Below are 22,334 nucleotides of genomic sequence, written 5' to 3' on the forward strand. Positions count from 1 at the left end.
TAAATGCAAGTGATAGAAATTACAGTTTTAAAAAACATTGTTTAATTTTTAACTATGGGCATGTGCGTGGGGTAGTGGTATGTCTATGCACACAAGTGCATGTGCCCATGGAGTCCAGAAGAGGACGTTGGGTCCCCTGGAGCTGGCGTTAACAGGCTGTTGTGGGCTGGGTTCTCTGGGAGAGTAGCATGTACTCCTTCTTCCTAGCCATAGGAATTACAAAGTTAACATAATACAAGGTCTTAATTTCAGAAAACCCTTTTGACTACCATAATCTCATTTTTTAGTACCAACCTTGCTTCCTCTCAGAAGTAGCTTAAGTAATAAAGTACTTCAGTTTTCCAGAAGTAAAATATTGGACAATCTCTTATTTACCCACTAATTCTGGGCTTTTAAAACTCATGAATTCTTATCTCTTGAGCAATTTTTAAGTAATCTTGGGTATAGTAAATGTTATAAAGAAATCAAACACTTACTGATATTAAATCATAAAGAATTAAATCTTGGCCAGATAGTTGATAGTACAGGAAGTATATCACCTTTGACATTTTTTCAGTCAATCGCCATTTTGATTTTATAATAATCAATACTGAGATTATTGTTTAACATACTGCTTCAATATAGCAGAGTATACTTATGGACATTTCAGAAATTTTTGGAAATCAATATACCAATATTAATACAATGTAAAATTTACAGACTCAATATATGCTGAGGAATGATTATAGGAAAAAGTATGATTTTGTTTTCTAAAATGAAACATTATGTTTGAATAAGTGCAGAAAACTTTGGATGGGCAGTAAACCCATTGCAACTCATGCCATAAAACATCTTGCCAGAGTAAACTTCTAGAAAATTGTTTTTATATGTTTTTAATTATTTTATTTTACATTTTTATTTCTTCTATTTCTTTATTTTACATTCCAACCATGTTCTCCTTCCCACTCCTCCTCTTGACCCCATCCCTTTCAGTCCACACCCATCCACTCCTCCCAAAAGGTAAGGGCTAGCATGGGGAGTCAACAAAGTCTGGCACATTAAGTTGGGGCAGTACCAAACTCCTACCCCTGTATTAAGGCTAAGCATGGCATCCCACCATAGGAAATGGGATCCAACAAACTAGCTCATGCACCAGGGCTAGATCCTGGTCTTACTGCCAGGGGCCCCCTCAGATAAGCAAAGCTTCACCACTGTCTCCCACATATGGAGGGCCTAGCTCAGTCCCATGGAGACTCCACAGCTGTCAGTCTAGAGTTCATGAGTTTCCACAAGTTTGGTTCAGCTGTCTCTGTAGATTTCTTTATCATGATCTTGACCTTTCTTGCTCATATATTCCCTCCTCTGTCTCTTTGATTGGATTCCCAGAATTCGGCCTGGTGCTTGGTTGTGGATCTCTTTATCTGGTTCCATCAGTTACTAGATGAAGGCTCTATGATGATAGCTGGGTTATCCACCAATTTGATTACAGGGGAAGAACAGTTCAGGTACCCTCTCCACTATTGCTAGTAGTCTTATCTGGTCTTCCTTGTGGATTCTTGGAAATTTCCCTAATGCCAGGTTTCTCCCTAACCCCATAGTAGCTCTTTTTATCGAGATCTCTCTTTCATTGCTCTCCCACTCTAACCCTCCCCCCACCATTCTGTTCCCTCATGTTCTTATCCCCTTCCCATCCCCTTCCCCTTTACCACCCCCTTGTCCCCAGTTTATCCAGGAGATCTCCTATAATTCCCTTTCCCAGGGTGTTTCATGTGTCCCTCTTAGGGTCTCTCTTGTTACCTTGCTTCTCTGGAGCTGTAGATTGCAGTCTGGTTATCCAATTTTTAACAGTTAAATCTTTAGTATAATACTACCCCCTCATCCTATGGCATGAATAAAAATATGGAAATATTAAAAGCTGTGACTATATTATTTAGTAACTAATGCAGAATCAGGTTTACCTGACTTAAAAATGGCTAGGAGCATACTTTATGTAGTGTTTAGAAGACATAACTCATAAAACTATGGCCAATTAAAAATTTTTTACAAATTTACTATTTTTATCTGTTTTTGCTTGTTTGCTTCTTTGTTTTGAAGCTGCGCCTCCCTTGTTTCTGTGTTACTCAGGTTGATATTGAACTTGCCATTGCTCTACATTAACTTCCCTAACAGTGGATTTCCAGATGGGCACGTTGCTGCTTAGGAAATACATTCCTTTCTGTGTCCTCATTTAATTAGTATAGTTTCTGCTAACAAAAAGTATGTGGGATTAAATACAATTCAGTTAAATAAGAAACAACATGTTGAAAAATAGGATCTGTCTGATGTGCTATTATTTGAAGTTTAAACCAAAAAATTGTTAAAACTCTGGTAAAAATTAAATATCTTACACAGATAAAATAACAAAATCGTAATACTTTTGGGTACTGTTACATTAAATAACTCTTAGCTTTATCTTCCTATATTTGATATTCAGTCATTTTTCTAATAATGTTTTTAATTCTTTTTTTGTTTGTCAGTTTGTGTAAGAAGATGCTACTATTTATTTCTTGTGCCAAATTTGCGAGTCAAGATATTCATTTTAAATAGTGATTATTTGGTGAATATATAATATCATGAAGCAAAACCATAGAAATGCTTCTTAACTTAAGTTTTGTGTTTCAGTCTAAAGATATAATTTATTTATTCCAAATACAAGCTCACAAAGTGAATATTTGATGTTCCTGATTTCTAAGAACACATGCCACAGAAAAATTGACATAGTGCCTAATCTCTTCCTTGACTTCAGAACTTTTTTGTGCCTTGCATAGTTCCCTTTACCCTGCAACATGCTCACAGCAGTGGAGAGCTGAGTTGAGGTGTGTGCACAATGTATGCACTGGTTTCCTTGCTTCCTATAGACACAAGTCTTTAGGATACGAGGCACTTTCTTCTTAAAGTGATAGTCCATAATGAAGCCCCTGGATCCTGAGACTGGTTTGCCTTAATGTGAGGCTTTTTTTTTAATTCCATCTCGGACAAAACAAAGACTTTAAGTGGACAATGACTTTGGGTGTTCAATGACTTCTTTTTTTCTGCAAAGCATCACTACCTGGATGTCCAAGGTGTCAAATGGAGAATTCCTTGAGGAAGCCATCATTTTAGCAGCAAATGTGGACTCTGAGAAGGTGCCCTGTCACTGCCAGCAGAGTACTGCCCTCAATGAAGATTCACAATGGTGCTTCGGGGGTGAGAGTTGGGTGGTATTCCTCCATTTTGACTGCTCCTCTTGGAACCACGTGAGCCTCTGTTGCAGATCTTCCCATAAGGCACTGCTATCTTTAGTGGGGAGTTCAGGCATGGGTTCAGTACTTTCTATGAGGCACAAATCCAAAAGGTTGTAATGCATGGTATTTGGCAAGTTCATAACCATATTGCAGGCCACAAATTATGTTAGGTATGTTATGAAACTTTAAAATAGTGTCATGTCTGTCTGTCTTCAGATTCAAAACCAACTTTGCAAACTTCCCTCCTCGATGATCAACTTAGGAAATAGAAAACTTTATTTTAATTTGGTAATGCATGCAATGTCTTGTTCATATTTTTGAGTCCTACTTTCAGAGCACCTGTTCTTCTTACGGAGGTGAAATGTCACAACTTCCAAATGGAGAAATCAACAAACAAAACCCCAGCCCCCCAAAAACATACAAACACAGCTTCAGAGGCAACATATTGCAGCCACAATGAACACAGTTCCCTTAATGAACTGGGATTTTACAAAGAGCAGCAGCTGTGAAGGGCAGCCATTACCGTCCTTGCAATATTTTTTAAATATTATTTTACAAAATCATAAAATATCTAAAGTCTTTTTAAAGATTCCTTTCCATTTTAAACATTGTAGTAGTATTTGTTCTATAGGAAAACAAGACACACGTGTGTGCATGTACACACACACACATCTTATTCAAAAGATAAAACACAGCTTTTCTCTTAAACGAGGTAGCTGAAGCACACCAGATTTCTGTTTTCTTAAAGTTGAAAATGGCTGAAGTTTGGTACAGACCCGTCCACATATGGATGCCATATTTACTTATTAGACTAAAAGTTGTGAAAACAATGTTTTGGTGAATTATTCTCCTTGGTGAGGTTTATGTGAGTATGCTTACTTGAGCAAACAATTTAGAATTATATATTTCGTTAAAGGACGGCATGATATAAAAATATAAGGGACCCTTTTCTGACATACCTCACCTCTGACTGACTGATTTGTTGCAAAAAATACTGATCTGTTGTGCTGTTTCCCATTATTCTCAAGGCTTCGCTTCTCAATAAAGCTCCGCTCTTTTTATTGATTCCAAATACCTCTTGGCACATCTCTGTAAAGTCATCTTTATGGTTTTATCAGGCATTGGCGACTTTTTGACCCTTTTCTCTACCAGGGATGATAAAATTAATGAGCAACTGCTTTTGATCACTGGATACTTACTTGACACTGAAATGAAAATAACAATGTGTCTGTTTTCTTTATATTTGGAATACTCATTTTCCCTCTAAATAAATTTTGTTAATTTTATTCCCCCGTTTCAAATGTAGACGCTTTTGCTTTTGTCTGATTCTGTGGTTTCTCAGAATACAATGGGCCAGAGAAAGAAGGCCTCTCTTAAAAGGACCATACAGTTAAGGAAAACAAACATTTCTAGATGGGCAGTGGTGATGCATGCCTTTGATCACAGCACTTGGAGGCAGAGGCAGAAGGATCCCTCCAGTGAGGACAAAACCACAAATAGCATAAAATATCCCAGAGTAACTCTAACCAAACAAGTGGAAGAACTGTATGACAAGAACTTTACGTATTTGGAATAAACACCAGAAACTGGAACGATCTCCTATGCTCTTGGGTAGGTAGAGTTAACATAGTAAAAGTGTCAATCTTACCAAAAGCAGTCTGCAGATTCAGTGCAATGCCCATCAAAATCAAAGCAAAATTCTACACAGACATCATAGAATGGTACTCAATTTCATATGGAAAAGCAAAACATTCAGGATAGCAAAAACAGTCCTGTACATAAAGGAACTTCTGGAGGCATCACAATTCCTGACTTCAAACTCTTCTACAGAGCTACAGTGCTGAAAATACAGCCTGGTATTGCCATAAAAACAGACAGGAGAACCAATGGAACTGAATTGAAGACCCAGATATTAATCCACATACCTACGAACACCTGATTTTTGACAAAGAAGCAAAAAATAAAAAATCAAATGGAAAAAAGAAAGTACATTTAACAAATGATGCTGGCATAACTGGATATCAACAGGCAAAAGAATGAAAATAGATGCAAATCTATCACCAAGCAAAAATTCAAGTCCAAATGGATCAAAAACTTCAACGTAAAGCCAGCCACACTAAGCCTCATGGAAGAGAAAGTGAGAAGTACACTTGAACACATTGGCACAGGAGACCACTTCCTATATATAACCCCAGTAGCACAGATACTGAGAGAAACAATTAATAAATGGGACCTCCTGAAACTGAGAAGCTTCTGTAAGGCAAAGGACATGGTTGATAAGACAAAATGGCAGCCTACAGAATGGGAAAAGAACTTCACCAATCCCACATCAGACAGAGATCTGATCTCCAAAATATACAAAGAACTCAAGAAATTGGTCATCAAAAGAACAAATAATACAGTAAAAAAAATGGAATACAGACCTAAACAGAGAACTCTCGACAGAGCAATCTAAAATGGCTAAAAGATACTTAAGGAAATGTTCAATATCCTTAGTTATCAGAGAATTGAAAATCAAAAAAAAACCTCTGAGATTCCGTCTTACACCTATAAGAATGGCCAAGATCAAAAACAGTGATGACAACTTACGCTGGAGAGGTTGTGGTGTAAAGGGAATACTTCTGCATTGCTGGTGAAAATGCAAGCTGGTACAGCCCCTTTGGATATCAGTGTGGTGATTTCTCAGAAAACAGGAAACAACCTTCCTTAAGACCCAGCAATACATCTTTTGGGTATATATCCAAAGGATGCTCAATCATGCCACAAAAACGCTTGCTCAACTATGTTCAGAGAAGCATTGTTTGCCATAGCCAAAACCTGGAAACAACCTAAATGCCCCTCGACCAAAGGATGAATGAGGAAAATGTGGTATAGTTCCACAATGGAGTACTACACAGCAGAAAAAATAATGACATCTTGAAGTTTGCAGGCAAATGGATGGATCTAGAAAACATCATATTGAGTGAGGTAACCCAGACCAAGAAAAACAAATATAATATGTACTAACTCATAAGTGGTTTTTAGACATAAAGCAAAGAAAACTAGCCTACAATTCACAATCCCAGAGAACCTAGACAATAATGAGAACACCAAGAAAGACATACATGAATCTAATCTATATGGGAAATAGTAAAAGACATGATCTCCTGAGTAAATTGGGAGCATGGGGACCATGGGAGAGGGCTGAAGGGGAGGGGAGAGGAAGGGAGGGAAGCAGAGAAATAAAATCAATAAAAAAAGGTATTATGTAGTTGAAGATGTTCTTGAACTCCTTATCTACCACCTCTTCTAACATCTGGAATTACAGGACTGTGCTATCATTACTGACACAGTGTTTGCAGAAGATGCAGGAGTTGAAATGAGGAACTTGATATAGCTCTGAGTACTGGCTCCACCACATACTTGCACTATGACCTTGGATAAGTAAATCTCTCTAATCAGATTTATTTTAATCTGAAGAACTTGACTAATACTGTTCAATAGTGTAGAATGTTTGTGAGAATAAAACTTGATGATAGGTAAGAAAAAAATCCAATATGGTCATTTGAACATAAGTCTAAGTAAGTAGCAGTTACTGCTGCTATTATTTAAAATCATCAGACAAGCAAAGCAATAATTCTTAATCCTTTTTGGGAGTCCCTTCATATTTTATTTTAGGTGAACTTTTCTGTCCCATTAGCCAGTTCCATATAACTACACAGAATCTTATTATTAGTTATAAACCCTCTGCCAATAGCTCAGGCTTGTTACTAAATTAGCCCATATTTCTTATCAACCCTCTGCCACGTAGTGGTACCTTCTTTCAATAGGATACATTCCTCTTGCTTCTTTCTGAGTCTCTTTAGACTCCTGAGACTCTACTCTTCTCTTCCCAGCATCCTCCATCTGTCTTTATCTCCTGAATACAAACAAGCCAGTCAGTTCTTTTATTAAACCAATCAGAAGGCACCTAGGCAAAAAAATATCTTCATAGTGTACAAAAAGATTATTCCATAACATTTTATTGTAAAACTACATTTCCTTTCACCTAGTTTAATTCTAAATTGCTTCTAGTAGTATCATGCACAGTATACTTGAGAATTTTTCATGCATGCATACATCTTTGGGAGAAAAGAAAATCTTAGATGACAGTGGCAAGATAAAGATTGGTACAAACAACACAGTGTACTGTCACCCTTGTGGTGTGCACAATCTACTCAAGTCAGAGTATTCTTACAACTAAAGAGCTAAAGTGCCAAAAAAAGGTTCAGAGGTTTAGTGATTTTAGTGGTTTCTCCTGTTGCTTATATTGCCAAACTTGTCTATGCCTCAATTAGTATTTACCAGGTTATTGTATCTTATTCATATCTACTGAACCAATTAAATTACACAGCCTTTTGGTTCATAGAGTTAGCTTCAAATAAAATCTAGCAATCATCCCTTCATCTTCCCTCCCCTTCTCTCTCTTCCCCTTTCATCCCTTTCCTTCTTTCTGTGTTTTCTTTTTCCTATCTTTATTTCTTTGTGTCTGCATACACATGATTATGCAGTCATGTACACACAAGCATACATAGAGGTCAAAGGACAAAGTTGGGTATCAGTTGTCTTTTCATCTTATTTAAGATGGGGTCTCCTTGATGCTTTTTTTTTTTTGGAGGGGTTTGCATTGCATACTTTAGGTTATCTGGTCAAAAGGTTTCTAGGAATTGTCTCACCTCTACCTCCTAAATAGTAGAGCAGGCATCAGAGTAAAGCAGGCTATGTATCCAGTTTTTACATGGCTTCTGAGGGATTTAAACTCAGGTCCTTCCCTACACTGAAATACTTTTGCCACCTGAGGCATTTCCCTAGTCCCACTTCTGGTTTTCTACCCATCTGTCCACATCCCATCCATGGCTCCAGAGTCCTGACTTCTATTTAGAAACATGCCAAGATACATGAAAGTCAGATATCTGACTTTCACTCCTGCCTCCCTCCATAGAAACAGATGTATCTTTTATGAGAGCAAGCTCAACTACTCTTGGATATTCCCCCCATGTGAACCTTTGGTAGAGTAAGAACATCAACAACAGTAAAATAATTTGGGGTTTTGGCTGTAATTTTACTATGTTGAATTGTTGAATTCAGCATCTTATGTTAAGAGATCTTCGTACAGTAGGTGAAGAGTGAAAAAAATGAAACATTTGAAAGAAATGTAAAAGTTGATCTTGGTCCAGAACACGTAGAGAAAGGAGGAAACTAACTTTAACTTTTGCCTCTAACTCTTGCCTCAGAGCTCATGGAAGGCAGCTTTCTAGCCCCTCCCCAGCTATTAGGAATGTCCATCATCATCACCAGAATACATTGATGTCTGTACCTTGGAAAGAGAAACAGGGAAAGCAGTCTTTGTAGTTGCAAGTGCAACTACTAGAATGTCTGCTACTGAGAAGTCACATGCAACCTGGAGACAACATCATGTGGTCCCAGCATTAGTAATAATTTCTGTTCAAATTAACAGTCTATTTAATTTAATAAAGGTTAGTAAATGCCTATTACATGCCTGCCGTAGTAAACCCTAGGTTTAACATAAGCTCCATGCCTCCTGTAATTAGCCGTTTAATGAGATGCAAAGATAAGTACACACATAAGGAGTTGAATGCCTTAATAAAACCATTACAGGGTGCTAAGAGAAAAAAAATGGAGTTGTTGGATAGATTTTTATGCATGCCGAAGGCAGAAGTGAGAGGTTTCAAAGATATCAGGGGAAGATAAGGACAGAGTTGAGAAGGATGTAACTACAGTGAAGAGCATGTGGATACGAGGGAAAGACAAAGGAAGGAGTTGAGAAGGATGTAACTACAGTGAAGAGCATGTGGATACCAGGGGAAGACAAAGGAAGGAGTTGAGAAGGATGTTACTACAGTGAAGAGCATGTGGATACCAGGGGAAGACAAAGGAAGGAGTTGAGAAGGATGTTACTACAGTGAAGAGTATGTGGATACCAGGGGAAGACAAAGGAAGGAGTTGAGGAAGATGTAACTACAGTGAAGAGCATGTGGATATCAGGGAAAGACAAAGGAAGGAGTTGAGAAGGATGTTACTACAGTGAAGAGTATGTGGATACCAGGGGAAGACAAAGGAAGGAGTTGAGAAGGATGTAACTACAGTGAAGAGCATGTGGCTATCAGGGGAAGACAAAGGAAGGAGTTGAGGAAGATGTAACTACAGTGAAGAGCATGTGGATATCAGGGAAAGACAAAGGAAGGAGTTGAAAAAAATGTAACTACAGTGAAGAGCATGTGGATACCAGGGGAAGACAAAGGAAGGAGTTGAGAAGGATGTTACTACAGTGAAGAGTATGTGGATACCAGGGGAAGACAAAGGAAGGAGTTGAAGAAAGATGTAACTACAGTGAAGAGCATGTGGATACCAGGGGAAGACAAAGGAAGGAGTTGAGGAAGATGTAACTACAGTGAAGAGCATGCGGATAACAGGGAAAGACAAAGGAAGGAGTTGAGAAAAATGTAACTACAGTGACGAGCATGTGTATACCAGGGGAAGACAAAGGAAGGAGTTGAGAAAAATGTAACTACAGTGACGAGCATGTGGATACCAGGGGAAGACAAAGGAAGGAGTTGAGAAGGATGTTACTACAGTGAAGAGTATGTGGATACCAGGGGAAGACAAAGGAAGGAGTTGAGGAAGATGTAACTACAGTGAAGAGCATGTGGATATCAGGGAAAGACAAAGGAAGGAGTTGAAAAAAATGTAACTACAGTGAAGAGCATGTGGATACCAGGGGAAGACAAAGGAAGGAGTTGAGAAGGATGTTACTACAGTGAAGAGTATGTGGATACCAGGGGAAGACAAAGGAAGGAGTTGAAGAAAGATGTAACTACAGTGAAGAGCATGTGGATACCAGGGGAAGACAAAGGAAGGAGTTGAGGAAGATGTAACTACAGTGAAGAGCATGCGGATAACAGGGAAAGACAAAGGAAGGAGTTGAGAAAAATGTAACTACAGTGACGAGCATGTGTATACCAGGGGAAGACAAAGGAAGGAGTTGAGAAAAATGTAACTACAGTGACGAGCATGTGGATACCAGGGGAAGACAAAGGAAGGAGTTGAGAAGGATGTAACTACAGTGAAGAGCATGTGGATACCAGAGGAAGACAAAGGAAGGAGTTGAGGAAGATGTAACTACAGTGAAGAGCATGTGGATACCAGGGGAAGACAAAGGAAGGAGTTGAGGAAGATATTACTACAGTGAAGAGCATGTGGATACCAGGGGAAGACAAAGGAAGGAGTTGAGGAAGATATTACTACAGTGAAGAGCATGTGGATACCAGGGGAAGACAAAGGAATGAGTTGAGAAAGATGTAACTACAGTGAAGAGCATGTGGATACCAGGGGAAGACAAAGGAAGGAGTTGAGGAAGATGTAACTACAGTGAAGAGCATGTGGATACCAGGGAAAGACAAAGGAAGGAGTTGAGAAAGATGTTACTACAGTGAAGAGCATGTGGATACCAGGGGAAGACAAAGGAAGGAGTTGAGAAGGATGTAACTATAGTGAAGAGCATGCGGATAACAGGGAAAGACAAAGGAAGGAGTTGAGAAGGATATAACTACAGTGAAGAGCATGCAGATACCAGGGGAAGACAAAGGAAGGAGTTTAGAAAGATTTAACTACAGTGAAGAGCATGTGGATACCAGGGGAAGACAAAGGAAGGAGTTGAGAAGGATGTAACTACAGTGAAGAGCATGTGGATATCAGGGGAAGACAAAGGAAGGAGTTGACAAAAATGTAACTACAGTGAAGAGCATGTGGATACCAGGGGAAGACAAAGGAAGGAGTTGAGGAAGATGTAACTACAGTGAAGAGCATGTGGATACCAGGGGAAGACAAAGGAAGGAGTTGAGGAAGATGTAACTACAGTGAAGAGCATGTGGATACCAGGGGAAGACAAAGGAAGGAGTTGAGAAGGATGTTACTACAGTGATGAGCGTGTGGATACCAGGGGAAGACAAAGGAAGGAGTTGAGAAGGATGTAACTACAGTGAAGAGCATGTGGCTATCAGGGGAAGACAAAGGAAGGAGTTGACAAAAATGTAACTACAGTGAAGAGCATGTGGATACCAGGGGAAGACAAAGGAAGGAGTTGAGAAGGATGTAACTACAGTGAAGAGCATGTGGATACCAGGGGAAGACAAAGGAAGGAGTTGAGAAGGATGTAACTACAGTGAAGAGCATGTGGATACCAGGGGAAGACAAAGGAAGGAGTTGAGAAGGATGTAACTACAGTGAAGAGCATGTGGATACCAGGGGAAGACAAAGGAAGGAGTTGAGGAAGATATTACTACAGTGAAGAGCATGTGGATACCAGGGGAAGACAAAGGAAGGAGTTGAGAAGGATGTAACTACAGTGACGAGCATGTGTATACCAGGGAAAGACAAAGGAAGGAGTTGAGGAAGATGTAACTACAGTGAAGAGCATGTGGATACCAGGGGAAGACAAAGGAAGGAGTTGAGAAGGATGTAACTACAGTGAAGAGCATGTGGATACCAGGGGAAGACAAAGGAAGGAGTTGAGGAAGATATTACTACAGTGAAGAGCATGTGGATACCAGGGGAAGACAAAGGAAGGAGTTGAGAAGGATGTAACTACAGTGAAGAGCATGTGGATACCAGGGAAAGACAAAGGAAGGAGTTGAGGAAGATGTAACTACAGTGAAGAGCATGTGGATACCAGGGGAAGACAAAGGAAGGAGTTGAGGAAGATGTAACTACAGTGACGAGCATGTGGATACCAGGGGAAGACAAAGGAAGGAGTTGAGGAAGATGTAACTACAGTGAAGAGCATGTGGATACCAGGGGAAGACAAAGGAAGGAGTTGAGGAAGATGTAACTACAGTGACGAGCATGTGGATACCAGGGGAAGACAAAGGAAGGAGTTGAGAAGGATGTAACTACATTGAAGAGCATGTGGATACCAGGGGAAGACAAAGGAAGGAGTTGAGGAAGATGTAACTACAGTGAAGAGCATGTGGATACCAGGGAAAGACAAAGGAAGGAGTTGAGAAAGATGTTACTACAGTGAAGAGCATGTGGATACCAGGGGAAGACAAAGGAAGGAGTTGAGAAGGATGTAACTATAGTGAAGAGCATGCGGATAACAGGGAAAGACAAAGGAAGGAGTTGAGAAGGATATAACTACAGTGAAGAGCATGCAGATACCAGGGGAAGACAAAGGAAGGAGTTTAGAAAGATTTAACTACAGTGAAGAGCATGTGGATACCAGGGGAAGACAAAGGAAGGAGTTGAGAAGGATGTAACTACAGTGAAGAGCATGTGGATATCAGGGGAAGACAAAGGAAGGAGTTGACAAAAATGTAACTACAGTGAAGAGCATGTGGATACCAGGGGAAGACAAAGGAAGGAGTTGAGGAAGATGTAACTACAGTGAAGAGCATGTGGATACCAGGGGAAGACAAAGGAAGGAGTTGAGGAAGATGTAACTACAGTGAAGAGCATGTGGATACCAGGGGAAGACAAAGGAAGGAGTTGAGAAGGATGTTACTACAGTGATGAGCGTGTGGATACCAGGGGAAGACAAAGGAAGGAGTTGAGAAGGATGTAACTACAGTGAAGAGCATGTGGCTATCAGGGGAAGACAAAGGAAGGAGTTGACAAAAATGTAACTACAGTGAAGAGCATGTGGATACCAGGGGAAGACAAAGGAAGGAGTTGAGAAGGATGTAACTACAGTGAAGAGCATGTGGATACCAGGGGAAGACAAAGGAAGGAGTTGAGAAGGATGTAACTACAGTGAAGAGCATGTGGATACCAGGGGAAGACAAAGGAAGGAGTTGAGGAAGATATTACTACAGTGAAGAGCATGTGGATACCAGGGGAAGACAAAGGAAGGAGTTGAGAAGGATGTAACTACAGTGACGAGCATGTGTATACCAGGGAAAGACAAAGGAAGGAGTTGAGGAAGATGTAACTACAGTGAAGAGCATGTGGATACCAGGGGAAGACAAAGGAAGGAGTTGAGAAGGATGTAACTACAGTGAAGAGCATGTGGATACCAGGGGAAGACAAAGGAAGGAGTTGAGGAAGATATTACTACAGTGAAGAGCATGTGGATACCAGGGGAAGACAAAGGAAGGAGTTGAGAAGGATGTAACTACAGTGAAGAGCATGTGGATACCAGGGAAAGACAAAGGAAGGAGTTGAGGAAGATGTAACTACAGTGAAGAGCATGTGGATACCAGGGGAAGACAAAGGAAGGAGTTGAGGAAGATGTAACTACAGTGACGAGCATGTGGATACCAGGGGAAGACAAAGGAAGGAGTTGAGGAAGATGTAACTACAGTGAAGAGCATGTGGATACCAGGGGAAGACAAAGGAAGGAGTTGAGGAAGATGTAACTACAGTGACGAGCATGTGGATACCAGGGGAAGACAAAGGAAGGAGTTGAGAAGGATGTAACTACAGTGAAGAGCATGTGGATACCAGGGGAAGACAAAGGAAGGAGTTGAGAAAGATGTAACTACAGTGATGAGCATACGACAGCATGCTCATCTTACTCACCATTTGATATCAGAGGAATGTCAGTACATCCCATGACTAAACTCTAGCAACTGCATGCTCTTACAGAGAGCTAAAACCTGTATTATCTCATTCCTGGGTGCTTTCAATTTGTTTTCAACTGTCTAATCTAGAGAAAATTCCAGGCTTTTGTGCACAATCTCACCCATGACATGTTTTGTTGTCAACAATGAAAAGATAGCAAGACTAGACTGAGGACTCGAATTAACTACAACTATGCTCTTGCATTAACAATGAATGTCCCTTAGAAAACTGCATAACATTTCTGACATGCTAAGCTAAGGAGTGAAGGGCAAGACTTGAGATGAAGCCATACAGTTAACTGAAAAGAACTCTTCGCAGATGATTTTTGACATTTTGAAGGGAGTGGCTTGATAGATGTGCCACTACTTTTCCATCATATTTGCAATTCAAATATTATATTCTCCTTTTTTCTTTTAGAATTAAAGAATTCTTAATAATTTTATTCAGTTTTGGTTGTAGAGATATAATACTTGGTTGGAGATTTAAAATTGTACATGGTCCTGAGTGGATTTAAATGTCTTTTGTAAATCTGGTCAACAGGGTCTCTCTTGGGCATATGTGATTAGTGAGAAAGGGAGCCATCATCACCCTGTGAATTCCATGGACCACTGACACACAGTACCAGCTCTACTTCCTTGGTTGTATGGGTAGTGGGCTATCCAGTTTCCAAGAAAAAGGGAGAATGTGTGTCATGCAAATTGTGAAAATATCTTAGAAAGGTGCACAAGTGAGGTTCCCAGACGTAAAGACCTAATGCTGGCAGTGAGTAGGCAGTATCTGGCAGTGCAAAGGAGCCTCGATGAAGCAGCCCCGCAGTGCACAATCTCTAAGACGGGACTGGAGGAGATGGAGAGCGTGGAACACATGCCCTAAAATCAGACCTTTGGTTGGAGGCATGATGGTTTGCCTTTGTGACAAGAGACTATGCTAGATAAGTGCCTTTATTATGGGGCTAGCATTAAAATTTAGTATCTTCGTATTTCCTACTTATAGGGAACAAAGTTTGGGAACTAGCAGATATGGTACCAACTGCTTACTGTGCAATGTGGAAACTGAATGAAGGATAGCAATGAGGGGTTTCTGTTCTGCCCTTTTCTGGAGGAAACTAGGCTTTGGGGTAATGAAGTAATCTGGTAGAAAATGGAAATAATAAATTTTAACCTTCCCCATTTTTCTTAATAGAACTGAGGATGAGAATTGGAATTTCCAAGTCCTGATTCCAGAGATGTCAATAGATATGTCTGATTTTCTAAGGAGAGGCAAAATTAATTTTGATTTAAAGAAATCAGCTTTTTCCAACCACTAGGTGGCATGATATGTTTTATCCCAGACACTTTCAAAAGAACTTTTCAAAAGAACTTTTCAAAAGAACTTTCTCCCTCTACCCAGTTCCTTCTCTTTTCCCCCTTCTTCCTACACACACACACACACACACACACACACACACACACACACACACACCGCTTGCTTTTGTAGACTTTATTTTTACTCTGTGTATTTTGACTTGGATATCTGTTTGCAAAACATGAATAAAGCCAAACTCCTGTTTATCTCTTCTTTGCATTTGGTGGTGGCCACTTCTGTGACACATATCTGTGTTATGTGTGAGGAGAAACTGAGGCAGGTTTTAGTTTTTCACTTTTAGGTTAGTGGATAGTGCACAAAGTCTTCATTTGTTCCCTTTCTTTGAAAAGACCAAAATCACAGTTAAATTTTAAGTAGCAACTTATTTGTCTGTTCATTTTCCATGGAGCTAACTGATTAATGAGGGATTATTAATGAAGTTTGGCTACTTCTGTGGATCATGGTATCTGTCACTTTTATTCCATCTCTAAACCCAGTAAAAGAGAAAAACTGAGGTCAGACTCCTCAAGAGGTGCTAACAGTATAGATGAAAAGAATAGGAAATAATTTAACATGCTTATTCTGACAGACCCTAAAGATGGAGAACAGTGAACTGAAATCTAAGAAACTGAACTGAACAGCCACACCGTCAGTCCCACCGCTTCCTACATTTTATTTTTTTCTTCTTTTCATTTTGAGTTTTGATTTTTATTACTTTTGAGACTTTTTACTACTTTTTAAATTTATTTTTAATTAAAAATTTCCACCTCCTCCCCTTCTCCCATTTCTCTCCCCCTCCCCTATCCCCCTCCTTCTCCCTCTCCAGTCCAAAGAGCAGTCAGGGTTCCCTGCCCTGTGGGAAGTCCTAGGTCCTCCCCACTCCATCCAGGTCTAGGAAGGTGAGCATTCAAACAGGCTAGGCTCCCACAAAGCCAGCACATTACGTAGGATCAAAACCCCGTGCCATTGTCCTTGGCTTCTCAGCCCTCCTTGTAATCAGCAGATGCCTCAGTTGTCTGAGTAACAAATATAAACCTTGGGAACAGGGTTCTTCTGGGTACTGAGAAGAGGTTTTGCCTCGTTTCCATAGCAACCCCAAAGCCCTGTCTTTGTTTTCTACTTAACATTTTTAAACATCACAGTTCTCAAATTTTCTGCAGACTGTTTTAAAATGAAATATCATTTAGAAAACAAGTACACCAAATGAAGCTTGCTCTTAACACCGTCAAAATAGAGAGGTCCCCGTGGGCATGAACTTCTCTCTAAACTGTTAATGAACAAAATCTACTCTCAGCCAACGGAGTAAGAGCCTCTGGGGGATGAAGCAGGAACGTTTTAATCTTCCAGAATCTTTCCAGATTATAATGATGCACGCCGAGAGCCAAGCCTTTCTGAATTATGGAAGCAACTTACTCTAATGTTTTCCTTGAAGCAACATTCTGGTATTGCACCATTTTCCTAGTGACTCAAGCTCAAAATCAATCATCCTCAACTATTGTATTTGTGTGCAATTATTCTCTAAGTTCTGTATCTTTTATCTCACTAAGTTTTTACATCTTTCTGCCTTATCTTTGCATCAATGCTATCATCCCACTTTCAAGGTTCCCATCCCGTTCTCTTTTCAACATTAGCAGATACAACTTAATATCCTGATACTTTAATTAAAAATGGTGTAACCTCAGGTCGCAAAATAATAATAGAGGGAATAGCAGAGTAGGACAAATGATGTTCTTCTGAGAAAGAAACACTCTCATTACAATTATAATTCAAGGAAAACCATCACTACATCTTACCCTACAAGCCAAAAAAAAAAAAAGGTCAGCCTTTGGTAACATTTCAAGGTCCTCCCTCCCCCTTGCAAAATTATTGGACGGTCAGATGCTGATCTTACATATAAGGATAAATGTTGTGTATCTACTTTTAATCATTATACCCTTAGGAGTGGGGGGAGCAGGCATGATGCCTTATTGCATTAACTAAATTTATAACAATTTTGAGCAACAATAGCCATCTTGGTAAAGCATCGTGGTAAAATTAAACAGGCAGCATGATGCTATTAGGAGAACAATTCAGCTTGGTTTCAGGAAAGAACCACAATCTAGCCATGGAAATATTTGAGCATTTCAGGCATATTGGAGTTCACTTATTTCATTTTTTTTGTGCTTGATTCATAGCTCCTTGGACTTGTCTAGTCACTGTATCCCTACATAGCTTCCAGCTGCTGTTAAGTATATATGCAAAATGCTTGTTAAAATTCCAACTATAATCTTAGATTAATAGGCTATTTCTTAGCAGTCTTTTGGGAAACATAATATAATCAACCTAGCTCAAATGAGAGAATTAATTCTTGCTAACCTATCCTCAAGAGTCAGGATTATAGTTGTTGGACAACCCCTTAAGGATGGAGGTCCTTAATAAAGGAGTCAATGGGAGGCAGCTCTAGCGGTGTCTACTGCACTTAAGTGAGGTTAGGATACACAACTTTGAATAAGTAAACAAATAGAAGAATAAGCGCGTTATGCAAGAGGCTGTTTAGGATATTCTATTAGACTCAGGCTGATAGTTATTGGGTCTTTTAGGAAAGCATCTAATATTTTTCAGACAAATTTTCACTGTACAGCTGAAATTGGCCTCAAACTTACTATCCTCCTGCCTTAATTCTCTGTGTACTGGGATTACAAGTTGTCCTCACTATGCCTACAGCTCAAGCATCTGCCATGTTCTAAAGATTGTTTAATACTGTGGGCAACAAAGGCAGAAAAAAAAAGCTGTTTCTGGTCATGGGGAGAAAGATGAGAAGTATAAGAATACACCTCTCCCCACACTGTGTTTGTGTTTATGTGTGCAATGCAGGTTCTTACATATGTGCTAGAGTGTGTGTAGTTGTGATACATGTGCACCTATGCCTGTGAAGGTCAGAGATCTATCTTGTATGTCATTCTTTCGGAGATATTCAACTTGTTTTTGAGACAGTGTATCTCTCTGGGACATGAGGATGCTGATTATGTCAAGCTGAAGCTGTCAGTACTGAGCCAACTTCTCTCTACCTCCTCAGGGCTGGGATTACTAGTGTGCCCCACTGAGCTCAACTTTTTATGTGGGTGCTAAGGATTGCCTTCATGTTTGCACATCTACTTTACAGACTGATCTATCTCCCCAGTCCAAAAAGCTATCTTTAATAAATAAGAAAAATAAAGTGACAACAAATAGGAAAAGTGTTTTAGATAGTTAGTATAAAGAAATCCAGACATCTCAGCAAATAAATATAATGAACCTTTTCCATCAAAGGCCTTTTGCATGCCGTGCAAGGGGCCTACCACTGAGCTATACCCCCAGTCCTCTTTGCAAGGGCTCTACAACTAAACTACCTTATTCCTTCTGCTCTTCATTTTGAGACAATATCTCCCTAAGTTAACAAGGCTAGCTTTGAGTTTGTGATCATCCTTCCTCCCTCTCCCAAGTGTCAGTGATTATAGTCGTGCTTTACCAGGAACAGAACAAGAGATTATTTCTTGCTACATAAAGATGAGTTGGCAGCAGGGCATAGGGCGGGGGACAAGTAGAGAGCAGGGAACAGGTTTTATGGCCCAGTCTTCATAAATCCCATGTGCCACTCAGCATGTTTCTTTTGCTATACTGACAATAACATCTAAAAGAGGAAAGTGCAGTTTACGCAGAAGGCACAGAGTCCCTCTGCTAGCCATTGGTCTTCCTATCATTACACGCATTTACTTTATTGAAAAAGAGACTGGCAGATGTAACCTTGCTGTGTCCAGGAAGTCCAAATATTTGAGAACGGTTAGCTTGTGTCTACTAGAGCAATGTGATTTCAGCAGGAGGGCGGAAGAATCAGAAAAGAATTTCCAGCAGGAACACCATGTAAGATCATTGGAGGCATAGATCTTAACTGTCAGAAAGAGAGCAACAATTCTTGGAACAAAAAAAAAAGTATGAAAAGAGCTATAGTTGAGGAATAACTGTCTGAGGATTGCTGAACATCACCGAGTCACTGAGCAAGAAGTGTGGGAAAATTGGGTCAAATATAAGAACCTTTAATTGGATCTTTCTTTTGAAAGTGTCATTCGGTCGACCTGAGCACACCAGGCATCTCCTCGGAAAATGATTAGACATTATGCTAGTAAATAGAAGGGAAGTTTGAAGAAGAAGTATTTGAAAGAACTTGATTATGAATATCTATCTTAATTATATTGTTTATTCCCAATACTGCAGTTTAAAGTTAAACTATCATCATTTTCTTTGTAAAGTATAAACTTTTCTTGGAGACTGAACAACAAAAATTTATCAACAAAGATGAAGATTTTAAAATAATCATGGCCAGTATAACATATTTTTGTTCACTGTGTTAAACCATATCCTTATAATTGCGTTTATCTATAAATATGCAGTTCTCTTGGATGGCATTTAATCTTAAATATCTTAATAATGAGAGGGTTGGTTTTATTTTTCTTTTTGTTCAGAATTTCTTTTAAATCCCACATCTGGTATTTGGCACTCAACTTCTATTAGACCAATTGAATGCTTTTAAAGGAAAATAAATCATATGACTTTCATTTTAATTTTTACTGTAATGGTTTAATGTAGCCAACATATGCTGAGTAATAGCATTAAAATAAAATCAATAAATGAGGATTAAAATCTGTCTGTGTTCAATTTTGCCAAGACACTAATTAGAGAAAGATTTTTCAGATCAGGATTGGATAAACCATGAATTTTTTTCAAAATTATAATGAGAAATGCTTGGAGTTTTGCATGCTACTATTTAGAAAGAAAGACTGTTTTACTGATTGACTCCAAATTTAGGCCATGCGAGAAGAAAGTACAATAATTCCTTTGCAAACGTCTGTCTTCTAACAAACATCCACACACAAATTTTAAGCCATTTCACAGCAATTTATTTTAATTAGATATTAATTGCAAACTGGAATGATAGAAGTTTGACCAAGAATGGTGGTTGTTTCTTGACATCTTAAAGATCATTTAAAGATTCTCATTTCACTAGCTTGGATATGAGAAAGTATTTCTTAGTTCTTGGCAGCCAACCAAAGGTTTCTATGTCTGTAGTTAGTGGGGGTGTAAGTTTTGGAGTTCAGATGGAATTTTATTTGCAACTTTGGAATGTCTAACTAAATATAGTTACTGTCTGTAAATATGGTACTTCTCTGTGAATTGAAATGAAACCTCCACTCTTCCTACATAGAAATCTGACAAAGAGGAAGTTAATGGAGCAGTATTTAGTAGTTGCCTTAATTCCTTCAGTGATAGTAATATAAATAAGAAAATTAAATGGATCAGTAATATCATAGAGATTCTAATTCTACATATTTTCAGTTACTACATATGATTAATAATTCAAAGAAAGTTTTAATGACAGACTCAAAGTAGAAGAGATAGTCTTATGACTTGCAAGATGACTAGGAAAGCTGTTATTGTGATTAAAAATAACTGCCTTTTCAGTTGAGTGAGAAATTCAATATCAGTCTACAAACTTTGTGTTTTTCAATAAACAAGAAACACGACTGGTTGCACAGTGCTATTTTTATGTATTCGCTACAGTTATGTCTTTATGTTACTGAATTTAATTTATTGTACTTTTTATGTTTATTAATTTATTTTAATAATTTCTTTAGACTACAGAAATAAAGAGCAGAATAAACTAAACCACCACTTCCATACACTAAATTAGTATATTTGACACTTGAAGAATTTGTAGAAAATGACCTTGTTTTCTTATGTTACCTAAACCAGTCTCCCATTTCCCCACAAACACCGGAAAATTCCGAATCACTTCTCCTTTGAGTTCTTCCTCTTTTTATAGACAATCTTAGAAGCTTGGCTACTGGAGGGGTAGATTGCAGGAAGCACTGCTGGTTATGCATGGCTGAAGGCTGCTCTTCGGCCTCTTGCCTGCTGTGTTTCTCTTCATCTGATGTGGACACCACTTCCCAAGTTAGTTCTAGCAGAAATTAAATATAAAGATAAGAGAATTACCTTAAAAGGTACAAAACATAAAATGAGAAACCACTTGAAGATGGTGGTGTTTCCACCCATCTTTCAAATTTCATATTAATTTCTATTTTTACATTGCTCTTGTTAGAACCAAAATTATATAATATTCCTTATGTGTTTTCAAGACACTTACCTGGAAATAACTTGAGGTACTTGACACAGTCTATGATGCTAATGACAAATAATAAATTAAACATAACCATTTCAAATGTATGATACAGACACTAGCCAAGAAAAGGGTGGGTCTTCTTAGGGGCAGGAGATATTAAACCCAGTTTCCACTTGCAAATACTTTAAATTGGGCTTCAGGTAGTTGCATTAAGGAAAAAAATTGTCTTTGACACCAGCTTAAATTCCAAATACGATAACCTCTAATACAGCAGTACTAAACTGGTCAGGGGTCACACAGTTCAGACATGCTCTCTGGAGGCTTGTGTGTTGATTGCTTGATCCTCAAATCGGCCTTGCTCAGGGAGTTTGGACAGATGACAGGACCAGGAAGGCATTGCCTCATCACTAGATCAGTCCATTGATGGAGTCATAGCTCAACGACTATTGACAAGTTATAGTAGCATAGCTAGAGACGCCAGGTTCTTACGGAGATGTCTTTGGAGGGAGCATCTTCTCCTTCCCTCTAACCTTCTTTCCTGGGGACCATAAGGTAATAAGCTTTGTTCACTATTCACCGTATGCCATGATATGATACGATGAACCAAAATAAATCTTCCCCCTTTCAGTTTTTTTTCCCAAGTATTTTGTCACAGCACACCAAAGCCGACTCATTCAAGAGTATCGTGCCAAATGTGCTAAGCCATAAAAATATTTCCCAGCTGCTTCTCACCTAGCAATGGGACACATGAGGCAGATTCAGACAGCTGTGTGGCTGCAAATAAAGATCAATATATCAACTTTTGGCTACTTTAAAAGTTTACTTTATTCTAGTTTTGCTGTAAGCGTATTTAATCTATCTTCTTTTTAACTTCCACATTTAAGGACACTTTGGTGAGGAAAAATAAAATTAGACGTTTCGCTTAGGTAGCGTCAGCACTCCACCACGGTAACCGTACTTATTAGAGATGTCCGCAAATAGAAGCAGATTGTGCGATCTTTTCAGCTGCCCGTAGA

This window comes from Microtus pennsylvanicus, chromosome 9, assembly GCF_037038515.1.
Source record: "Microtus pennsylvanicus isolate mMicPen1 chromosome 9, mMicPen1.hap1, whole genome shotgun sequence".
NCBI lineage: Eukaryota > Metazoa > Chordata > Mammalia > Rodentia > Cricetidae > Microtus > Microtus pennsylvanicus.